This window comes from Anthonomus grandis, chromosome 4 (genome assembly GCF_022605725.1).
Source record: "Anthonomus grandis grandis chromosome 4, icAntGran1.3, whole genome shotgun sequence".
In the NCBI taxonomy this organism is placed as follows: Eukaryota; Metazoa; Arthropoda; class Insecta; order Coleoptera; family Curculionidae; genus Anthonomus; species Anthonomus grandis.
In genome coordinates, this window is record NC_065549.1 from 41,880,261 (window position 1) to 41,894,013 (window position 13,753).

At 32.5% G+C, this 13,753-nt stretch overlaps 2 long non-coding RNA genes across 2 annotated transcripts; one reads left to right on the forward strand and one right to left on the reverse strand.

Annotated features, from left to right (window-relative positions):
- Positions 1 to 867: 867 nt before the first annotated feature.
- LOC126735420 (uncharacterized) lies at positions 868 to 13,357 on the forward strand. The gene is made up of 3 exons (XR_007660396.1): positions 868 to 1,419; positions 12,443 to 12,670; positions 13,220 to 13,357. It is a non-coding gene; the product is annotated as an uncharacterized LOC126735420 (long non-coding RNA).
- LOC126735419 (uncharacterized) lies at positions 6,720 to 8,928 on the reverse strand. The gene is made up of 3 exons (XR_007660395.1): positions 8,746 to 8,928; positions 8,464 to 8,580; positions 6,720 to 8,382 (listed from the first exon to the last, which is right to left on the reverse strand). It is a non-coding gene; the product is annotated as an uncharacterized LOC126735419 (long non-coding RNA).
- Positions 13,358 to 13,753: the final 396 nt, after the last annotated feature.

Here is a 13,753-nt window from a genome sequence, read left to right on the forward strand (position 1 = left end):
AACCTTCTTACCTAAACTAATTATAGACAACTTAATCACTTTGTTATCGATTGTTCTCGACCAAAACTTTTTAAAATTTAACAATTGTTTCTTCACAGATTTTTACAGATTTCTAAACAGACCAATGGGTTGGCGATGGGCTCTTGTCTGTCCCCGTTTTTAAGTGAGATTTTTATGCATAACTTGGAGAGTAGGATAATGTGCAGTACCTTTGCCAAGGACATTGTTTTTTACAAACGGTATGTGGATGATGTCTGTTTGGCCTGGAGTGGGGATGAACTCGGACTGGATAATTTTTTGTAAAGAAAAAGAGGGTAAGCTTCCTTTTTTAGACCTTTTGCTGACTAGAGATAACAACAAAATCACCTTTGATATTTATAGAAAACCTTTCTCGACGGACAACATTATCCAATTTGATTCTAATTCCCCGTATTCTCATAAATTTGCTGCATTCAACTCCTTTTTCTACCGGTTATTCAAAATACCATTATCAGCAAGCGCCTTTCAAAAAGAGTTAGCTACAATTAAACAGATTGCAGTAAATAATGGGTTTCCATTAAGTATAATTAATAGAATCTATTTCAAATTTTATAATAAATACAAGCTCTCCTATAATTTAATCCATAACACCAGCATTAAAAATTCTAGATTTCATTGCCTCACTTACTTTGGTAGTATCTCCTCCCGATTTGCTAAATTTTTTAAAAACTATAATTTACAGATATCATTCAAAACTTCCAACACATTATTTAAAAAGCTCGTAAACATTAAAGATAAAAGAGAACCCTTAACCCAATCGGGAGTTTATTCACTTAACTGCGGGGAATATAATGCCGTTTACATTGGTCAGCCTGGAAGGAAAATAAAAACGAGAGTGCAGGAACACTTAAGAGAATATAATAAACACAAAGATACCGAAATCACCGAGACTAAATCAGCTTTTGCAAGTCATTTATTGTCCTCAAAACACTTTCCTTCCATCCCGGAAAATGTAAAAATCCTTCATGAGTGCCCCAAGGGAAAGAAGCTTGACCTATTAGAGAAGATGGAAATCACAAGGGCAAAAAGGAGTCCTGTACTGTCTTGTGTGAATGATGTTTTTACCTTCGAACCGCATTTAATTTTCAGCAATATTTATCACGACCTGGATAGCACGTAAGTTAAGCGCTTGCCTACGAACCCGATGGTCGCTGGTTCATTTCTCGACCAAGTCATATTTCACTTTTTATTTTTTATTTTATTTTTTGCTTTTTTTCCGTTCTCCCGTTCAACTTAACCTCACTCTGCTTGTTTTGTTTACTTTTATTTAATTAGTTTTGACACCGAAATTAATGTGAACGTCAACATTATTTTTATTTTGTATGTATTTATTTTTGTTTTAACTTGAATGTTTGTGGTGTTAATCCTATAGCTTTACCGGTAAGTCAAATCTTTATATTGTAATTTGTGTCTATGCATTGTTGTTTTTGTACTAGGGTTGCTTTCTGTTTTCTTTTAGATCTGACGATGCCTTAGGGCGAAACACGTGTAATCATTTTTTAAAATAAACATCTTTTGAGACCATTGACTTTGTGTCCCTCTATTCTCTGAATTTTTAATAAAATGTCAGTTTTATAAACGTCCCATTTCTTATTCTTCGTCTTTGAGACATTATTAGAGCCATGTACTACTGTCTGAAAAGATTTTTCGTGTTTTTGTTTTGGCTTGGCTTGGCCGTAGATATAGCGGGTTATCCAATTCGAGGTTGGCTAAGAAAGAAACGTCATGTGAAGCGTTTTTTTTTAGTTGAAGGTTTACCATTTCTAAATATAGTTTAACAGTCGAACAACGTACTAAAATTATTAAATTGTTCTATAAAAATGGTGATTCTCCTGTGCCAACGTTTAGAGCTTTACGAGTTGATTACGGTCGACAATAATCGTCCTACAGAGCAAACAATTTCGAACACAGTAAGAAAATTTGAAGAGACTGGATCGGTTACTGATATTGTAAGGTGCATCACCGTAACGTTCGTTCAGCTGAAAATATCGCTGCTGTGGCTCAAAGTGTGGAGGAAGACCCAAATTTGTCAATTCCTCGGCGTGCTCAAAATTTGGGTTTGTCTTACGGCTCACTGTGGCGAGTTTTGCATTTGGATTTACAGCTCCATCCGTACAAAGTCCAACTCACTCAATGACTTAAGCCTACAGACCATCGACAACGCAGAACATTTGCAAATTGGGTGCTTGAACAACAAGCTGCTGATGCTCATTTTTCGAGCAGAATTTTCTTCACTGATGAGGCTTATTTTACGCTGTGTGGCTACGTAAATAAACAGAATTGCCGCATATGGGGTTCTGAAAATCCTCAGGTGATCGTAGAAAGGCCTTTGCATCCCGAAAAAGTGACTGTATGGTGTGCATTATGGTCTGGTGGTGTCATTGGTACGTATCTTTTTGAAAACAATCGTGGGAGAGCCTTAACAGTAAACTCTGAGCGGTATGGAAGCATGTTGACCAATTATTTTTGGAGAGAAATCGAAGAAGAAGATCTGGAAGACATGTGGTTCCAACAGGACGGGGCCACAAGTCACACAACACAGGCCAACCGAGCTCTTTTGCAAGAGAAGTTTCCAGGATGTTTAAGTGATATCTATTGGCCCCCAAGATCCTGTGATCTCACACCTTTGGATTTTTTTTTGTGGGGCTATGCAAAAGATCGTGTCTACGCCAATAACCCTCAAACTCTTCAACAACTTAAAGCCAACATTCGTGAAGTTCTAGCCGAGATATCACCTGAAATTTGCCGAAGTGATTGAAAATTTAAATTTAAAGGTTAACTTAAAAGGATTGAAGTTTGTCAGAGGTCTTGCGGTGGATATTTAAATGATATTGTGTTTCACATAATTATAATGGAATGATTCAATCTTTAAAACAAAATAAAAATTTCGTCTCCATCTGAATATCTTGTGTGTTTTATTTAACTTTACTTTCCCAAGCATAAAATGGATAACCCTATAATTCTTGAAAGAAAGCCTCTACAAGCTTAACTTTCAGTTATCTGTTAAAATACCTAATCGTGGTTAATTGGCACAAGAAAATCGACCAATAAAGCACCTAACTCATCAAAAAACTATGACCACACTATCGTATCGTGAACATCGGCAGATCATTGGCCCGTATGAATAAAAAAAAGTAAATGGTCATGAGTATGAGCAAGTGCTCAAAGCAAGAGCTTAGAGTACCAGGTCGGAGTTTAAGCATTTACTCGAGTTGATATGAATAATGATTTGCTTATACTTAAGAATATTTGCTTCAATAAAATGAGCATTTATTATCTTTGATCTACCGCTTTTTTGATGATAAATCTACTGCTTGCGGTGATTTTAACCTGGCAACACTGAGCACTCGTAAACATTTCCATTGAGTTACATGTTGCCTGCACATTTACCAGTCGGCAATCCTTTTCTGTTGATGTATTTATTACCGTGTTGAATCGAATTCAAAATCTGAACGTGCGTGCTTGCTGAACGTGAAGCTGCGTTCAATCACTGAAATCACTCTAATAGCACTTGGAAAGTGAAATTTTTTTGCCAAGCTTACTGTGCTTCGTTTATTTTGGAATGAGTTGACGGAAATTGGATCCATAAATGGAACTGTTCAGCTATTTTGTTTATTATAAAATTGTTTTTGAAACAGTCGACTGAGTGATTTTCAATTCTTCTGCTACACCCATCTGAAAATGATTTTAAAAGGATCGCTGAGGAATTTTGGAATAGATGGAACATTCCAAATTGTGTAGGCGCGATTGATGGCAAGCACGTTCGTGTTAAAGCCCCCAAGAACAGTGGCTCCCTATATTTCAATTATAAAGAATATTTCTCGATAGTCTTCTTAGCAACTGTAGATGCAAATTGCAAATTTATTGCAGTAGATGTCGGCGCATATGGCAAAGAGGGAGACAGCAATATCTTTAAGAAATCTGCAATAGGAAGAAAAATAGCCACGAATAGTTATAATATTCCTAAAGAAAAATGTTTGCCCGGAAACTAATCTGGAAGTACCACATTTTTTAATCCGTGACGAAGAATTTGCAATCGATTCCTATATGATGAAGCTCTATTCTCGAAAAGTTGCAAAATCTGACAAGAAAAAAGAGATATTTAATTATCGTATTTGCCGTGCTCGCAGGGTTACAGAGAATGCATTTGGACTGTTATATGAAATTTTTAGAGTTTTTCACACTTCAATAGCCATACTACCCGAAACATGCGATGTTCTGATAATGGCTGCTTGCTGCTTACACAATCTTTTGCGAGATGGATACTTAGAAACCCAACAATCTGCTTTACTTCAATGTAATAATAATAACGATAATCAAGAAACCCCCACATTGAATATGGTACCTTTAGCCCATGGTGGTGGATTTGCTAACAGTGGCGGTTTAAGAATCAGGGAGATACTGAAAGAGTATTTTTCAAGTGAAGAAGTTCCTTGGCAAGAGCGTATTATAGATCGACGATGCTAATAAAACAATATATTTTGTGTCAGAAAAGAAATTGAAAATTATTTCATGACTTAGTTTCTATAGTTTAATTGTATGTGCAGGGTGTGCCCCAGGGTTTTTATAAAAGGTAAGTGATTACTCGATATCACGCCTAATATGAATTTTGACATACACAATAATCAAAACAGACATTTTCGATATATCCTGATATCGCCAACGTCAAATTTAATTGCCCTGAAAGAAGTTATTTAAATAGACGAAGTCAATTTATCATTATCGTTTTTGGTTCCCCCGTAAACACCCCGAGTTTGGGACACCCTGCACATTCCATTTCACAGAACACTATGTACTACATGATACCTACCGCTTTTATTTAAGGCCTTTCCATATATTTTCGCGTAGCACACCGTCTTTGTAACTTTCTAATGCAGAATCATAAATTGGTGGGTTCTCATGAACTAATTCTATCAATTTTTCGTCGTTTTCTACAGAGAAATTGGAGGAAGACACCATTTTTTACTAAAATTGCTGGTACTTCACTCGCGAGACACTGCGACACTACTGCTCCAAAGGAGGTAATGTCTCTAGTCGCACGCAACAATGAGCAAACACCGATATGCCGCGCGACGCTGTCGCTTCTTCCCTTGAACTGAGTCCTATTCAGTTCTATTGATTTGGTGTCTTGAAAAGTTGTCTCGGTCGCTTATCGCTGTCTCTTGTCGCGGTCGCAAACATTGAACGTCTACCTTAATGGTGAGACATAATGACTTAACACGAATCAAAGTTTTGCGAAGAGATGGTCAGGTCCGACTGGACCCTCTGGCTGTCTCATCCGACAATTACTGCATCTAAAAAGTTGCGAAATCCGGCTATACTAAATTTCACATAGACAAAACTTGGTTATTTATAATTGGCTGCTTTTTTAAGCAGTTCCTTGCAGTCAGCCTATTCATATGAAAGAGCCACATTTACTGAACAGAAACCAAATTGTCAAAAATATAAATTGAAAGGCACCTAACATTTATCAATATTAAAATAAAATACTGTCACTCTAATCAATACAAGTACTGAAAAGTACTAGCGAAATACCGAACGAAATCAGATCGATGATGAGGATCTACATAAAACGCATTAAAAGCTAAAAAAAATTATTTCAAAGTGCCTGTTTATTTTGCACCGCATCTTGATTTAATAGCAATAATAAAACCTAAGTAGGTATAACTACTTACAGTCTAAAAACAATTTTCTTTTAGTAGATCTTTACAGCAATAATAGAGGTACCTAATGTTTATTGCAAAATTGTATTAAAGTTGGTGCCTTAGGTCACTATTTTATGTTGCTCGTAGCGTGGTTAATTTAACATTACATCGCTGATTACACATGAAGCTAATAGTGGCCTTTATTATTCGTTTTTTTGCAATTTATATACTAAGGTATTTTTTAGGCGAATATAAAATATGTTAATAAAGTTGTACAAGGTGTCCAGAAGAAAAGGTAATTTTTGATAAAAAAGTTCATATATCATAAGAGTTTTTGGCGTTTTCTAAGAAAAAAAATTAATTAGAAAGATGATTTTAAGCAAAGTATACTTCCCGGCCAAAGTTAGATAGAATTTAAAAAATATATATTTTTTTAATAATTTAGTTTTTGTTCTAATTTTTCTTGTTGCCTGCAATTTTTTTTTGTCTGTTGTATCTAAATTCTAAATGAGTTATTTATTTTATTGGGTATTACGTCACTTATAGCAAAAATCAATTCAGAAATTTTTATCAAAACTTACATATCGCTCATTCGAAAGAATAACGACTCAAGTCAAAATAACAAATTATTCAGGAGAGGCATTTAAAAAAATGTTATACAATTTTTTAATATTTTAACTAAATAAATTGTATTCTATAAGTAAACATTTATAAAAATTATACATTTAGCAACTTTCCAAAACATTATACAAAAGAGTGTTTTTTTTACTTTGTTTCGACTTATGACAGTGTTTCTTATAAACACGTATCCCTTTTTTAAAATAAAATGTATGAAAAACATTAAAATAAAAGACGATTTCGTTCCTAAAATTTTAATTTTTTATCTTAAAAGAACTGCTGTATTGCACGAAACATAAACACAAAACACAAGTACCTACATAATAAAAATAAACACATAAAAGTTTATAAACTTAAGATTAATTACAAAAAACATGAAACTTAAAATTAATAAAGATAAAAAAAACCACTCAAGATTATAACAGCAGGATATTAATAAGTGGTTTACCTAAAGGTTATTATAGCAACTTTTATAAATTTTAGGAATAGCAGAACCTTTATTGGTGTTTTCATCAAATAATGAAAGTAGGCTTTTCTTTTTATTATCGCTTATTCCAATTTTATTTTGATAAGCTAATAATAATCCATTGATTAGCCCTGTTATTCTTCCTCTTATGGTCCTAGGCTTTTCTATATCTACGTCATCAAAGTTTTCTTGTTCAAAACACATTTTGTAGAAAGTCTTATCTGGATTATTCTTTTGCACTTTTAAAACTTGTAAATCGGAAATTTTAAATGGTAAGTTAGTTCCTATGCCTACAGAGTTAGCCAAAGCTTTACAGTCATAGAAATCTAAATACATTTTAGTAAAATTAGTAAAATTATAATAAAATTATATATTAAAATTATATAGTATAGTAAAATTCAATACATTTAACTTGGACACGTAATAGGAAGAGGATGCAATACCTTTCGGGCAAGGTAATACTACCTGGAGATCATAGGCAGCTACAAAAGCTAATGACTCTCTGTCAGCCTCTTTTTCGATCCGCGAAGGTTCTTTTTGATTTAAATGTTCTTCATATTTGTCCTTTAGTCTTTCTTTATCGCTATCACATCCATTTTCAAAAGCGACGCATAACTGGCATTGGTCCTTTTTAGGTATAGAAAAGGAAATGTTGTATTCTTCACTAAATATTTTGTAATACATAACATAATTTGATGCTGTTTTTCCCACTTCCTCGCGTTTTTTTTTTTAATAATCATGATGTAAATTAGTGACTGTTAAGCCACCCTCGATAAATTCTTTATTAGTATTGGATCGGCAATAATGGCTAGGTATTCTAGGAACTGATTTAATATGTTGATGTATGCTCTGCTTTATTTCCTCATCTAATTTAATGTGGTTGGCATGTTTTCCGCGTAAGTCACTTTTAATAAATTGTGGATGCTCGGGATCCCTTTTACTGATAACAGTTCTGATTGGACGATCATTGATTGATAAAGTGTTCTTAACAAATATTTTGCAAACTCGAATTCTTTTATCCTCGACCTCAAAGTGAAAAGCGTTATTTGGTTTACGATTACTACCTTCTCTAACGTATCTGTATCGGGGAAGAATAACTGTCATACTTGCGCTATGAGAAAATCACGCTGTCTTTGAAGACTATTTAATTTCCAAAAATATTTAGACACTGCTTCTCAGTAAATTTAGTAAAACACTTAAGTTTGCACTTTTCATCACATGGTAGTTGTATATGCCTTTTTAAAAAGATCTTTTTTGTCTTGGCATTTCTATACTCTTTACCTGTATTTCTAAGACGCTTAGCTGCATTTTTTAGCCACTTTTCTGGACCAATCTTTCTTTTCTTGCTAATATCATCTGGTTTCACATTTTCCTCTTCAGAGGAAGAGTCAGAAACTGAGGATGCGCTGCAAGTACTACAACTAGAAGATGATGAAGATGACTGGTTAACATAATCTGTATCTTTAATTGAGTCGTCAGAATCTTCAATATTTTCAAGTAACTCTTGTTGTCGACTTGTACCTTCATACTGGCTTGCATTTTTGCAGTCATTTATATTGTCCCGGTTTGAAATTTGTTGAGAATGGTTCAGTTCCTGTTGGTTTTCCTGGATATCTAAAAACAAATTTGTTTGTAGCATTACGTTAAAATAACATGGAATCTTTAGCTTTATTAATGATGTTACTTGTTACTTACCATTCTCGTTCGTCTTCCATTCTAAAATGTCAGTACCTGGCGTATTAGTAACATCTTTTAATGCAGGATCAATAGCAGGGGTATTAACAGAAGTAGGAACATCGGTACTGCACTCGCCTGTAATTTTAAATGTGTTTAGAAAAGCGCCAATTTAGTTTTTAATAAATTTAAATACATTTTTTGGATGTGTTATTGGTTTGTAAGTAATTTTTCAGAAGTCGAATTTAAATTACTATTTTATTTAATATAATAAAAGTAATATAAATTTTTTTAAATTATTACCTCGGAGATTATTAACTTAATCCCGGACCAATGGTAACTCTCCGTAACCAAAGTTTACTGAATAAAATACATATTTTATTCAGTAAACTTTGCCGTAACGGAGAAGACATACTCCGTGAGTAATCATGCTCACTATCCGTAATGTCCGATTGGAGAACATGTTTTATTTTTGCACAGCCAATCACAGCCGAAAAATCTAAATAAGAAAAGCAACATTAAAATTTTTAACGTGGTGTAAAATGGGTACAAAAAAATAATAATAAAATCAGTAAAAGTAAAAATAAGTCGCATTTAAATATCAACTCTGAATTCAGTTTAAAGAAACAGTGTCACATCACTAAATATGACGGTTAATACTAATTACTACATGCAGACTTTAAATAAGACAATGACCTAACATGAAATGTGACTCTTTTTATGAAAATTACAAAAAAAAATCTCCTGAAAATTAAAAGAAATAGCGACATAACTCTAAATGTGCCAATACTGTCCTAATTTCATAATAAATTTTAACTTACCGTTAAAGCACCTTTTGAAATATGACACTGTTACCGATAACTGGCGTGACCTCTTCACTCAAATGCCGTAATAATACTAAAAATCTAGTTGAGAGTGTTGAGACAGTGTCGTACAAACTGTGAAATGAATTGCGCGTGATTGAAATAGTGACACTAGTGCCATCTCGCGGTCATTTTTTAAATAGAAATGTGTCGTTATTCTACGTAAATATTTAGGACTTTTAGAGTTTTTTTCATAAATAATCTAAATTATAATAAATTTTGAGTTGTGTCACTATTCTTTCGAATGAGCGATATATACTTACGAGATATATACTTACTAAGATGAGTAGGTGGATTTTTCAAAAAACAATTTTTTTTTCGATTCAATTTTTGAGCTTATGAGATAAAAATTTCATAATTGATTTTTGCTATAAGTGACGTAATACCCAATAAAATAAATAACTCATTTAGAATTTGTCACAACAATACAGAATTTACGTAAATTTTAAACATATCTTCTATGTATATTTTTTGTTCTGTTGTTAATTTTACTTATCACTCATCTAAATGGTACTTGTGAGTTTACATTTACTCATACTTGTAACATACATATTTGTGGAACCTTGACTTAAATTTTTTATCTATTGAAACAACTATATTTTGAGAAAATTATAATCCAACAACAATAATAGTTCACTATACCCCAGAAGGTGAAAATAAGTCGAACCGACCCATTATAATAGTTTTATTCGAATTATTTCCTGTTACAAAAATTAGCAACGATGCAGAACAATATACATATGCTGTCTTCGACTTTATGAGGAATCACAATTTAGCTGGAGATGAAAATTCAACGTCGCCTTACATAAAAAAATCTAAATTGACGTTTTTTTTTTAAAAGGGGTTGGGGTTTAAATTGGTGGGTTTATTATAGTCTTCTTTGTCAGTAATTGTCAAGAATATAATTTAAAAAAATATGTAATTCAGACTTGGGGCACATTGCCCACACCCTGAAGAACTCTGTATAATAAATATTAAAAGAAGTTAAATAATTTTAAAGACTTTTACATTAATCCGTTATGTCAACAAGTATATTCATACGAATACAAATGAGTAATTAAAAAGGCTGACTTGGGTCTAAGCATATTATGTCATGTCCGTTTTTTTTCAAACGGTTCTTTTAAAGTACTAACAGGACCAACCATGTGGTCATGTATGTAATTACATCAGTCACATAAGCCAAAACTAAAAATCACACATTCATTTCAATGGTTTTAACAATGCGTAGTACCGAAGCATTTTGCTTAACAATGTAGAGGCTCTCCGCATTTTGATTTAACAGCAGCGGCGAGCTTTAACGGTAATTTTTTAAAAACAGTAAAAAAAATTAATTATTTTTTTCATTTATACTTATTACCCGGTAGTACTGCAGGCTTTTACGTTGGAAATAAGATTATAAATGATAGTGTTGTTCTAAACAATATAAATGGCTAATTATGTTCGGAAAAAGCATATAGAATGTTAGATGGGATGGTTAAATTGTTTGGATAAGTGTTAGTCGGAATTAATTGAACAATTTCACCTGAGAAATTATTTGAAAGGTATATATATATATATATATACAGGGAGGTCCGCTGATGATGTACTGAAAAGCATAAATGCTAGGAATCTTTTTTTCGAAAAAAATATATAGATATACGTCAAATTTATATGTTAGGAGTATAACTTTTGACCCAAAAATTATTCCCATCTTTATCCCATTAAACACTTATTGTCCTAATAACGTACGATATTGATCCCAAATGTCAGTTAAAAGTTAAAATGTCCTGCGTGGGATAGTCCAAATAAAAATACCGTAGGACATCTCGTGTACATCCTGGGTGGGATTGTCAGATTTAGAATATTCATAGAATGTCTCTGGGATATTTATATTTATATCCCTACATATTAAATATATATCATTATACCGGATGACACAGAAAAAAGGGAACACTTAATAACTTTTTTACTTTTCAAGATAGAATAGTCATAAGAGCATCTTTTACCATTTACTATTGTTTTCCACTACTTCCGGTTTAACAAGAAGTGACACTAACTTTCTTATTTTAAATGGGACACTTGGTATATTATTACGTATTTCGATAGAAAATAATATTCTACCGCAATTCATTTTTTTTACATTTTAAAATAGGGTGCCATGAATGCGTTGAAAATTTTAATTTTTAATCAATTCGTTACATTTTATGACTTAAATCTTTCACACGCCTATTTAAAATGTCTAAAGCATTAATTTTGGCATTTACATAATTTTTTTAAATAGCACATTATTGGGAACAACCACTTTTGAACCGCAGTTTTTTTCCCCATAATTTGATATGTTTATTTTTTAAATCGGTTGATAAATAAGCCCATAAGAAGAAAAAAACTAATTTACTAAAATGCACGAACAGGAAGCATTGTAATGACACGCCTACTTATTTTTTTCAACTGACATAACACATCATATTTTTTCAAACGTCATATTCCTATTTGAGAATAAAAGAACACATTCTTCAATGCAATATTTTTTCAGTATCTTAATACGATATATTTTATTTAACATTTACCTAACATAGCATAGGTACAAACAAACGGTAAGCAAACAGAAAAAATATGAGGTTTACAAATTATTTTAACATAACATGTACGAAACGACCACCTTCTTGTCTAATGAAAGTACGTAGGCCCGGAAATATAGCGTTCGGCATATCAACTTTTTCTTCATTGGTAAATATTTGAAATATTAGCAAATTTATTTAAATAATAAATAATAAGATGTCATGTATTATGTCAATTGAAAAATAATTAAAGAACACGTCAAAACGCAGCCTTTTCAAGTAAGCAAAGCTTTCCATCCTATTTTTATTGGTTAAATGCGTTTATTTATGTGACTTAAGCACACGCTACTATAAAATCAAATTCAAATTTGGCGCTTTATAAAGCTGTTTCCGTTCAGTTTTACTCCATGACAAGGAGAGGTCGCTGTTGTCGTCGATTCTCTCTGTTATTGCAATACACATTAAGAGATAAAGTATGGTCTATCTACTGCGTTGCGTCCCGTTTATATTTGCGCTTGCAGAATCCGCATATTATGGTGGTCTATTTAGAATACGTACTGCGCAATGCAATATAATTTTGTTTACATTTTTATTTATTAGTTTTTTTTGGACTTTGTTACGAGACGTGCTATGGACAAGAGAAAAAGAATATTATCTTTGCTGCTAGAAGAAGAGGAAGAGGATGATGATTTGTTACTGTTTTCAATATTAGATATAAGGCGTGAAGTTAGTAACTTATTTAAAAGGAGAAGAACTGAAGGAACTTTTAAAGTTCTAATTAAAAACTAGAAGAAAACGAACTAAAGTTTAAAGAATATTTTAGATTAAGTAAGTTATCAGTTATTAGTTATTTAGTTATAAGTTATTAGTTATTTGTTAGGATCCTATTTAGAAATTAAAGATAGGGGTGAAGTTATTCAGAAAATTTACGACAATTTAACATTACGCTGCAGGCTCTGTTCTCAACAAAATGGCTGCCATTTTGAGCACCTTTTAAATTAATTATTAATTATTATTATTTATTATTTAGTATTTTTTAACGTTATCCAAAAAAATATTTTTTCCTTAGTTTTTATTTAAGTTATTTATTTTTAAATTCTGATAAAATGGTGCCTTTTAGGAAAAAAATGCAGGATACCTTTTTTTCTGTTAAATAAACCAAGGATTCTTAAAATTTTTGATTATCAGTGGCGTACTATTTTTTTTTATAAAAAAATTACTCTAATGCCTATCTGATCTACGCCACTGCTTGAAACTAAAACATTTACTTTTTACATTTAAAGCATCTTTATTAGGTAGCTTTATTAAGAAAATTTGACACCGATATCTTCAGAACAGTCAAAAAACTAAAAATTAATTTCTTTATTTTTTTAAAAGCTTTAACCCCCTGTATTTTGCTTCTGATGCATTTCTCTGGGAACTCTGGGAACACCAAGGATGAAATGGAAAGATAATATTGCAGCGAACCTACAGAATCTAAATATCGAACGAGCAGAGGACCTAATGAAAGACCGTAAGAAGGAGGTAGATCGTACAATCGCCAATGACCCCGCTCGCTAGAGGGAGAGAGAGAGCAATAGTAAGTTGCTCTCTCTCTCTCTCTCTCCTGGTGGCTCCAATATTGATGATTACCTGTCAAAAGGTAAGCAACCACATTACTAGTTTTTCTTGACAAGTGCTTTTTGTTATGGAACATACTAGCATAAAAGGGCAAATCCTATGCGGAGTTTCGTTTTCGAGTACGAGCACTATCACTAAAGAAATTCAAGTAACATTCTAAGTACATCCGGAATAATGAAACGTACTTATTGAACAGTTGGTAAGACTTATGATCAGTATTGCATGTTTTACAAGTTGCTGAGGCTCAATATGAAGGTGGATGAAAATAGTAATGCTCTGTATTTTTGGAAA